Genomic DNA, 9,572 nt, shown 5'->3' with positions numbered 1-9,572 from the left:
GAGCGGCTCTTTCTGGACACCTCGCTGGCAGGGTATCCGAGGGAGGCCTTTCTTCTTTTTTACTTGGAGCACCCCCCCCCGGCTCAAGAAGGGTGCTTTAGGACTTAGTAATATTTAGGGGAAAACTCGTCCCGCATGATCTGCATCTTACACATCTTGGCCACTTTGGGCGAGCAATTAATTGCGCATTAATCCGACGCAAAGCCCCCCAGGGGAAGAACCAACGCCGGATTTCTGTCTTTGCTGACAGGCCCCAGAGGGACCTTCTGGAAGCGGGGAGCCGCCTCCTGGGCCTCCTGCCTCCACCTTCCCCCCCCCCCCCAGCCTGGCAGGAGGAAGGAGCCGGGCGCGCGCAAGGAAGGCCTTCCATTGCTCCTAATCACAATTGATTGTCAATTAGAGGCTCATTTGCGCAATCTCCATCCATCTGCCATCTCCGGTTATCTGTTCTCGGGAAAGTTGGCGCTGATTCTGGGGGCCTCGACGAGCTGTGGCAGGCAATAATATCTCCGTTCTCGCTCGGGCAGGGTCTCAGCCTCATCCCCGGCCACAGGCGGGGCAGGAGCCAGGCGGCCACAACCTCTTCCTTTCCGTTTCTGGGAGGCAGGAGGGGAAGAGGGCCAAGGCAGCCCGAAGCAGGGACAAGACTCTCCTGCTCTCCTCCCGGTTGCCCGGTATGGGCTGTCGCAGGTGGCACCGGATCAGAGGGTCCCTGGCTTGGGGGCGCTCCTCTCGGACATCTCTTTCCCGCAGGCACGTCTGGGCCCTACTGGACCCGGAAGGCAACCCTAACTGCCCCCCCTCCCACGGCCTCTTGGGCGAGGCAGCAGCTTGTCTTGTCCCTGAGCTGCCTTAGAAGCGATGCCCTCCGGGGGCGCCGCGTTGTAAGGCAGGTGGGTGGGCAGGGGACAGCTCGGCACCTCCGGGGAAAAGAAACTGCGGCAACCGAGGGGGCTCTTGGCCGAGCTCGTGGGACTCGCGGGTGCCCCGGGGCTTTTCAAGCGAGGCCCAGCCGTGCGTCGAGGCGGCCACCGGGCGCTCGACGCCCGCTTGGTTCTCTGCCCCGAGGGCTGCCCAAGCGACTGGAGACCGAAAGTCTTTTCATGCCCCTTCCGCCAACCCCCTCCCCGCAGCCGGTTCCGCGTCCCGCTCCGGAGTTTCAGCGCCAAACTTCCTTTTTAATTAGATCTTCCCAAGTCCAGTCAACAAATGAACCTTTTCTTTTCCTCCATTCATCATCGCCCTGCAGCGGCGCAGGCAGATCTCAGGGTAATTAAGGACATTTATCGTGGTGGTAAAACAGTTTAGCAGCCCTTGTTATATTGGGAAGGTCACTTTGATGGATTTACACGGGGTGGGGGGAAACTGGGCAGGAGGGGGGGGTGCTCATCCCCCCTCCTCCGCGCCTCCGAGCCGCGAGCATTGATCAGAAACGTGTGCCGAGAGCACGGAAAGGTCATCGCGGGGGAAGGAGAAACGCGCCCAGGCCCCGGGCTGGGGGTACCGAGGAGCCAGGCTCCGGCCGGGGGGGGGGGGGCTGTCCTGCGCGCCCTGCACCCCAAGGTGCTCAGAGGGTGGGAGACGCGGGCGAGGAGGGAAGGCGTCTCTTCCCAAACCGGCCAATTAATTAATGAATGAATTTAAACCCGTGCCTTCAACGCTTGTAACATTTCCGACGGGAAAAGACGAGAGCACCCGTCGCGCGTTCGCCCTTTGTCCTGTCTTGGCTGCACTTATTTGGAGCGCCGCGTAAAGAAGCGATTCTCTTTCTTCCTGGAGGCCGCCATCATTTCCCGAGAGCGCAGCGACGGCCAATATGACGAGGACTGGGTACTGGCAAGAAGAGCACAGCCAGGCGGGTCATTTTGCCCCAGGAGAACCACCAGACTCTTTCAGTTCTGCTTGAACTCCTCCCCCCCCCCCAACACACACTTTGCAAAACGCAGAGACGTTTCCACTGGTGTGAAAGCACAATTGACAACAGAAAGACAAGCAGCTTTTACACCAACAGCACGACGACCAGGTTTTGTTTAAAGAGCATCGCTTGCACCCTATGGCGCGCGGGGGCTGCCCCATTTTTATTCTCGCCACTCACTCGGGGTAGCTTCAACCGGAGGAGCGCCCGGTTGCAACGCGCAGCTGAGCTTGTCAGTTCTTTGGTACAACTCCCGTGCTGCAATTAAGTCTTAGAATCATAGAATTGGAGAGTTGGGTGGGACCCTGAGGGTCATCTAGTCCAACCCCCTTCAGCGCAGGAATCTCAGCTAAAGCACCCATGGCAGAGGGCCAGCCAACCTCTGCGTAAAAACCTCCAAGGAAGGAGAGTCCACAACGCCCCGAGGGAGTCCGCTCCACTGTCGAACAGCTCGAAGTATCTGTCGCTGAGAGAAGGACATAGCCTTGCTTTCTTTATCCCTGACTTTCAGTCCCTTTCAGGCGTCATTGTGCTGAGTTATAATAGACTGGTAGTTCCTAGGGGGCAGGGACCATTTTTGGGCACTTTGGAAATCTCCAGGCACAGTGATGTAACCATGATTGCTTGGGCCAGATCCAACATTTACGATTAAACAGCGTTTCAATCCTGAGAGTCTTTCCTCAGGGAAAACGAATCTGGAACGAAGCGAATGAAAGAACAGCACCGGTCCTAATCGCAAACCTTAATATTATTGTTCTTCCATTGGCTTTGCTGCTGATTCACTTCTCCGGAGGAAGGAATTTCGTGTTGGAAACGCGTCGGGAATTGGCAGCAAAAAAATTAGCTGCGTCCGTTTGGTTTCTGCTTGCCTCGTGGTTCCACACTCCCCCCCCCCCCGCATTTCGTAAATACAGGAGCTAGCCCGGCCCACTAGGCAGTCTCTAAATAGGCTGGGTTGGAAAGGACTTCTTGCTCTTGTCCGTATGGGGCTTTTGGGGAGGACCGAGTCCCTTTGAAAAGCAGCACCGTCCCGGGACACCACAGGCAAACCTCTGCGCGTGCAAGGAGTCAAACTTTTCGTGGGTACTTTTCCATTCTGGAGAGGGGAGGATTCCCCACCTCGCTGAGTCCCAGACACTTTGTGGCTCAAGATAGAGGTCCGGCTACTGGAGTTTTTTAAAATTGCTCGCAGGTTCTTATAAAACTCTCAGCAGTGGCAATATATATATGGGGCACACAACGAGATGAGTTCCATGTTGTTTGGGTTTCTCCCACTTCCTGAAATGACGCGAGCAGAGATTGTTTTCACGATAAAGGTTAAAAATTATTTAAATTGCTAATCAAGCCCCAGTCAAAGAGACATTAATTCTCCCCAACAAATGGAATGGGGGTAGGTGGGAGGGAAAGAGGCCATGGAGCTGATCTTGCCCTCTATCAATACATTGTCAGCTCTTCATCCTGGAAGATTTAAAAGCTCAGGGGATTTTCAGGTTAGGCTAGTAATGAGCTTAATTGAGGTTAATGCTTCCTGCACATCTCCTTGATTATTAAATTAATATTATCACACGCATGAATCATAATTAGAAGTTTAAATAATGCTCCGGGAAATCCTCCGAGGGCCTATTAAAACGGGGGTATCCCCCCCCTTCTCGCTGGTTTCCCGGGGAAAGAGGCGCGCACAGGCAGCTGGGCTTGCAGGATCCAGGGGTGCTGCGCTCGGGGATGGGGGCCTGGGAACCTCGCGCGCGCGCAGAAGAATCTCTTCCCCGCCAGCCCACCCTCGCGGACCCTGCTAGTGCCTGCTTCTCCCATGACGTCTCGGCTCAGCTCCTCTTACGTGGCTGATCACCCCTGTACCAGAGTCCACCAGAATCCTGCTTAACGTCCCCCCTCCTCTGTTGATCGGACCTCACACCTGATCTCTCCAGTCCCCGGAGTTGAAACAGATTATTCATATAAATGTTGTTGCCATGCATTGATGCCGTCGGAATGATTTCGTCTCCTGCCCTCTGACTTCTGTAGGATCCCCTCCCCTCGTCACTCATCTCGACCCGGGTAGATCCCTCAGAGAGGCCAGGCTGCCCCTACGAAATCTGTCCCCGTTGGGGTGCAGGGATCCTTGGAAGACGCCTCTGCGCCAGCGCCTTCCCCCAAGGAGCAGCGGCTCGCCTCGGCCCGGTGGAGTCCTCGATGGCTCAGCTCCGAGTCTGCTCTGACCCTGCATAACGCCTCCCCCCCGAATCTGAATAAACCCAAAGCCCCCCAAGGGCCTCGGTAGCGGAACTGCGCCTTTTTGCCTTTCCAAACGAAACGAAAACAGGAATTGTGCAGTTAGAGGTGCGCCAGCCCCGCTTGGTTGCTGGAGTTTCTTCCTCTCCAAGGCCCAGATCCTGAACTCAAAGGGAGCCCGCAAACAGAAGCCCCGCCAGCCCGGCAAAGTGGCCGGCTGAGCCCGAGGGGAGGCGCCGCGCAGCGGACTCCAGTGCGCGCTTGCCCGGCAGCCGGCAGCCGCGCAGGGGACGGCGAGAGCCGCTGCCTGGCTGCCGCCTCCCCTCGGGGAGCGAGAGGGAGGTTCCCCGTCTTCTTGCTTTAAATAAAACCGGGCCGATCTCGAAATAAAACAAAAGAGGCCAAAATTAGCCGCCGGGACCATTCGTAACGCTCGCCTTTTTGTCAGAGCGCGAGCGCGAGGGGAGAATCAGATGGCTTTTTCCTGCCACAACTATCTCTTTTCTCCCCCTCTATTTATTTTCCTCTCGGTTGCTGCAACATATTGAAGGGGGAGAAAAAGGAAACATTAAGATCAACCGGGAGCTCTGCCGACGGTTTAACGATTTCAAATGAGCGTTGACTCGGGTGAAAATCTGACAATTACCCATCAGGATGGCAGATGATGGTTAAAATTACCAGGAATCAATATTCTCACCGGGTGTCCCAGCCTGATAAGAGAGACCAAGACAATGTTGACTATTAAAGTCGACAGCTTGAGATATTACACTATTAGTTATGCTATTTTTAATAATCTATAATATTTGGGCTATAATTAATTAATTATACGGGTCAGATAATATCTGGGGCTGGAATTAGGTCTGAAAGGTCTATTAAGGTTGGTAATGAGAAAGGAGAAATCTAATCTAAGGACGAGGAGCCGTGAAGGAACAAATAGACAACCGACTTCAGCGAGACAGAGCGGGAGAGATGGGCTGGCGCAGACCCGGAGCGCCCTGCGCCCGCCGGGGACGCCGCAGCTCCGGCTCCTTTTGCCTAAAAAGTGCTCAGGGTCCTCCTGTGCAACGGGAGAACATTCTGCTTAAAGAAACATTAAAACATTTTTTTTATATAAAAAATGCAAAACAACCCCCCCAACCCTTGGTAGGTGTCTCACTAAAACGAGGAGGGCAGAAGCAGCATTTTGGACGGTCAGGGCATCCACAAGCTCCCCAGTAGCCTGCTGGGGGCCCTTTTCCTTTCTGAACATTAACGATGCCTCATATTCTTGCACTGCAAAGAAGATGGACATTTCACAAGCCCATTCAAGAACAAACAGACTAGAAGGGCGCATTCCCACAGGGGTTCTTTTTTTGGACACGTGTCTGTGCGCGCGCGCTCACCCTGAAAGACACCGTCACGTGACAGCCTCTGGACCGGACCCGGCTCGCCGGATGTTTATCCACTCTTCACCAGATTCTAATAATTTTTCTATATTCTTGTCTTGGATAATGCAGTTGTACAGTGAATTTATTTAAATACATATTAATAAAGATTGGACTAAATACAACTGGCTTCCTTCAAGGTTGTTAGGTGAGGGGTTTTAAAATCACCTTATAAATATGCCAGCCAAATTATTTGTGTTTTGCTTATACACCCATGATGTTTCTATAGATGCAACCCCCCCAAAATGATTTTACCTGCAGTTTTTGGAAAATCTCACGTTAAACTGTATCAGTATAATTTAAGTCTTCTACTTCCTGAGTATCTCTAGGTTTGCTAACCGTTGCTATTATTTTACATAGATTCTGAAAGCAGAGAGGACACTCCTATCCAAAAGGAGGTTACTTATCATATATATTCTGCCATTATGTACTCCATCACTTTGAAACAAGGCAATAAATATATCAAAATTTTCAGTCAGGCGAACTAGAGTTTTGCTACTTAAAAAAAAATTCCATAGATAAATAGATATATATTTAGGAAACAGTCAAAATATATGCTATCTAATACATTTGATTTATTTTTTCATAAGTTTTCATGGTTTTCTTACTTGGTTTTTTTATCTAAAGCCTGGATACACATTTTCTTAATTTCCATTGTTATACGTACCATGAATGGCTAGCAAGGGGAGTTTGTGAAATCTTGGAAACCTTTGTCCTCACCAACATGAGAGCTTATGTTGTTCTGCGTGTGAACCTGTCCTTTACTCTTTGTGACTTTATAATGGGTGGCCTTTTGGCACTCCAGTTGTTGCTGAACTACAACTCCCATCATCCTTTGCCATTGGCCACACTTGTTAGGGCTGATCCAGTTCATCAACATCTGAAGGGCCAAAGGTACACCGCCCTTGTTTTGGAAGAACATTTGGGCAATTGGCAGAAGTTCATTTTTATTATGCACTGGACAACTTGAATTTTATACAAGCTGCTTCTTGTCCATAACCACCTATTCCCCCCCAATACAAGCAAACAAAACCTACTGTGTGTGAAGACTTAAACTTTGAACCTCTCATTTTTCAGTTTAGGGAAATTAGTCACCACCACTGTTTAACACATAAAATCATGCTATCTTTTCCAATAAAACCACGAGAAAAATAGTACAATAAAACATGTTGTTCAACCCTCACATAAATAATATTTTCATTTGATGAAACAAAAGGGAAGGGAATAATGAAACTAGGCGCAGGAAACAGGCATTTTGCTGTTAACAGAAATGAAACAAGGGCAAGGCAGAAATGGCCACTTTTTATTGAAGCATTGGCTTCATTTATTTAAAGGTGCCATTTTAGAAAAATAGTGGCATGTTCAACCTTTTCACATTGCAGTGATGATCTAACTTTTTATCTTAAATTAGTGCTGTGCCAAAAAGCCTTTCGTTTTATTTTCTCCAGCAATTAATGCCAAAATAAATTGCATATGAAATTACCATGCTGAGATTCTCATGGGTGTGATGAAGGGTTTTTTAAAATTGCACTTAGCTTACTTTGTGAGTGCCCTTTCTTTCGTTCTGCAAATCGTCTTTTTCAGCACCCTGCAGTCCACATGGGTGCAAGTGCTTTCTGAAAACACTATAACACCCTAAGATGCGTTCTCCTGCAAGCCTCATGTGTGCCTGACAGCTGTTCATTATTATTTTAAGTCAAACCTTTGAATGAAGAAATTCTAAAATGCTCTGAGAATGAGACGGGAACATTGAAGCCTCTTTGCAGGGGGAATAAAAGTTGTGACAAATTGGAGGATGGGTTTCAGCACAGCCCTATTTCAAATAGTTTTTCTTCTTTGGGCGCTGTGTGTGCTTTGGGTCATGTCTTCTGGCACCCAGAAGAACCAAGATCAGGATCCACAGATTCTCAAGTGCAAAGAGGGCATGGCTTTACACATAAGAGCATGCATGCGCTCCTGTGCACTCTCAAACAGATAATTGACACTGTCAGTTTTGACAAGACTGACCATTTGTTGAGCAAGACGGACTGGGTTCAGTCACCCCAGAACATGTGATGGATGTTGTCAAAACTGGCAATACCTGGATGGAGGAATCCAGTTAGGAAACTGGCTTATCTTGAAAGACCTACATTGGCTCCCAGTACGTTACCGAACACAATTCAAAGTGTTGGTGTTGACCTTTAAAGCCCTAAATGGCCTCTGCCCAGTATACCTGAAGGAGCGTCTCCACCCCCATCGTTCTGCCCGGACGCTGAGGTCCAGCGCCGAGGGCCTTCTGGCGGTTCTCTCATTGCGAGAAGCAAAGCTGCAGGGAACCAGGCAGAGGGCCTTCTCGGTAGTGGCACCCGCCCTGTGGAACGCCCTCCCATCAGATGTCAAAGCGATAAACAACTACCTGACATTCAGAAGACATCTTAAGGCAAGTTTTTAATGTGTGATATTTTAGTGTATTTTTGGTTTCTGTGGAAGCTGCCCAGAGTGGCTGGGGAAACCCAGCCAGATGGGCGGGGTACAAATAAATTATTATTATTATTATTATTATTATTATTATTATTATTATTATTATATCTGGCACAGTTTTCAAATATCATTCATAGAGCTTATTATTGACCATAGCATCCTCTTGGACCAGTTCTAAAGGAATGGGAATTGGGCGCATTGTGTTACAGTAGTTCCAATCGTATCTCTGGGATGGAGTCCAGAAAGTAGCACTGGGAGGGTGTCTTTCAGCTCCAACTTTATGGGATGCACAGAACACTCTCTTATCTCCAGTGTTATATACCACAAATGACTGTGTCCTAGAACAGATGGGAGTGAGCAGAGGGATGGTGCCCAGGACCCAGTGTAATTGTAGCTGAACCAATATGGAACCGTGACCACAGCGCCATCAAATTCAATGTATCTCTAAATGAACAATTACAATGAAAACCAAAATCCACCAGAGTCATATCCAAGCGTGCTGGGTTCTGCCCAACATTGTAACTAGTCACAGTTCCAGGCCTGGGCAGTCCTCCTTCTCCAAGGGTTATCAATCTTAGATGGTTGTTTCGTAGGGCTCAACCCTGACTGAAAACAGGAGGGAGCCATCATCACACGAAGCAGATTCCAAGAAACCAGAGCCAGATTCTGGCAGGTTCATTAGGCCCAGGACAAGTGTGAGAATGCAAATACTGTCAGTTTGCATTTCTTAGTACAGAAAGTATTGATCTGATGTGTAGAGATCTTTCCTATTCTACTTAATTCAAGAGTGTTCTGGAAGGTTTCTTTCCATGTGGAAGAAGCAGGCAGAAGGTTTCTGATGTTTGGGTTATTCCTTCTGGGAAGCTGAGTACAGCTGCTTTAAACTGGTTCTGTTATCCTTTCTGTCAAGGTTATGCTGACTATAATACTCAGGCCACGAGGAGTCTAGGTCTCTCACTTTCCCTTTCTCTTTGTTCTGGTGTGGTGTTCTGTTGGACCTCGCAAATCACTGTTTACATTCCTTTGAGGGAAGAGACTACAGAAAAGTACAGTGGTACCTCGGGTTACATATGCTTCAGGTTACATACGCTTCAGGTTACAGACCCCTCTAACCCAGAAATAGTGCTTCAGGTTAAGAACTTTGCTTCAGGGTGAGAACAGAAATCGGGCTCTGGCGGCGCAGCGGCAGCAGCAGGAGGCCCCCTTAGCTAAAGTGGTGCTTCAGGTTAAGAACAGTTTCAGGTTAAGAACGGACCTCCAGAACGAATTAAGTACTTAACCCGAGGTACCACTGTACTTTTGGTTCTTGGCTTTATGCTTCGTGTTTGTCTTTCCCCCAGTCTCTGAATTTGAAAGTGAAGTTGGGGGCAGATGCATTTTCAGTTATCCTAAGGGGATGCCCTTCCCCCAGTAAGAACCCAAAAATATATATCTAAGACTCACCCCATTACCCACACCTTTCAACAGATAAGATAGTTTGCTTTGGGGGACACACTTTTCTTGCTGAGTTTATGGTGGTTCTTTCTAGTTTGGAACAATTTTGT

Source organism: Podarcis raffonei, chromosome 5, assembly GCF_027172205.1.
Source record: "Podarcis raffonei isolate rPodRaf1 chromosome 5, rPodRaf1.pri, whole genome shotgun sequence".
Lineage (NCBI taxonomy): Eukaryota > Metazoa > Chordata > Lepidosauria > Squamata > Lacertidae > Podarcis > Podarcis raffonei.
This window is presented reverse-complemented; position numbering follows the sequence as displayed.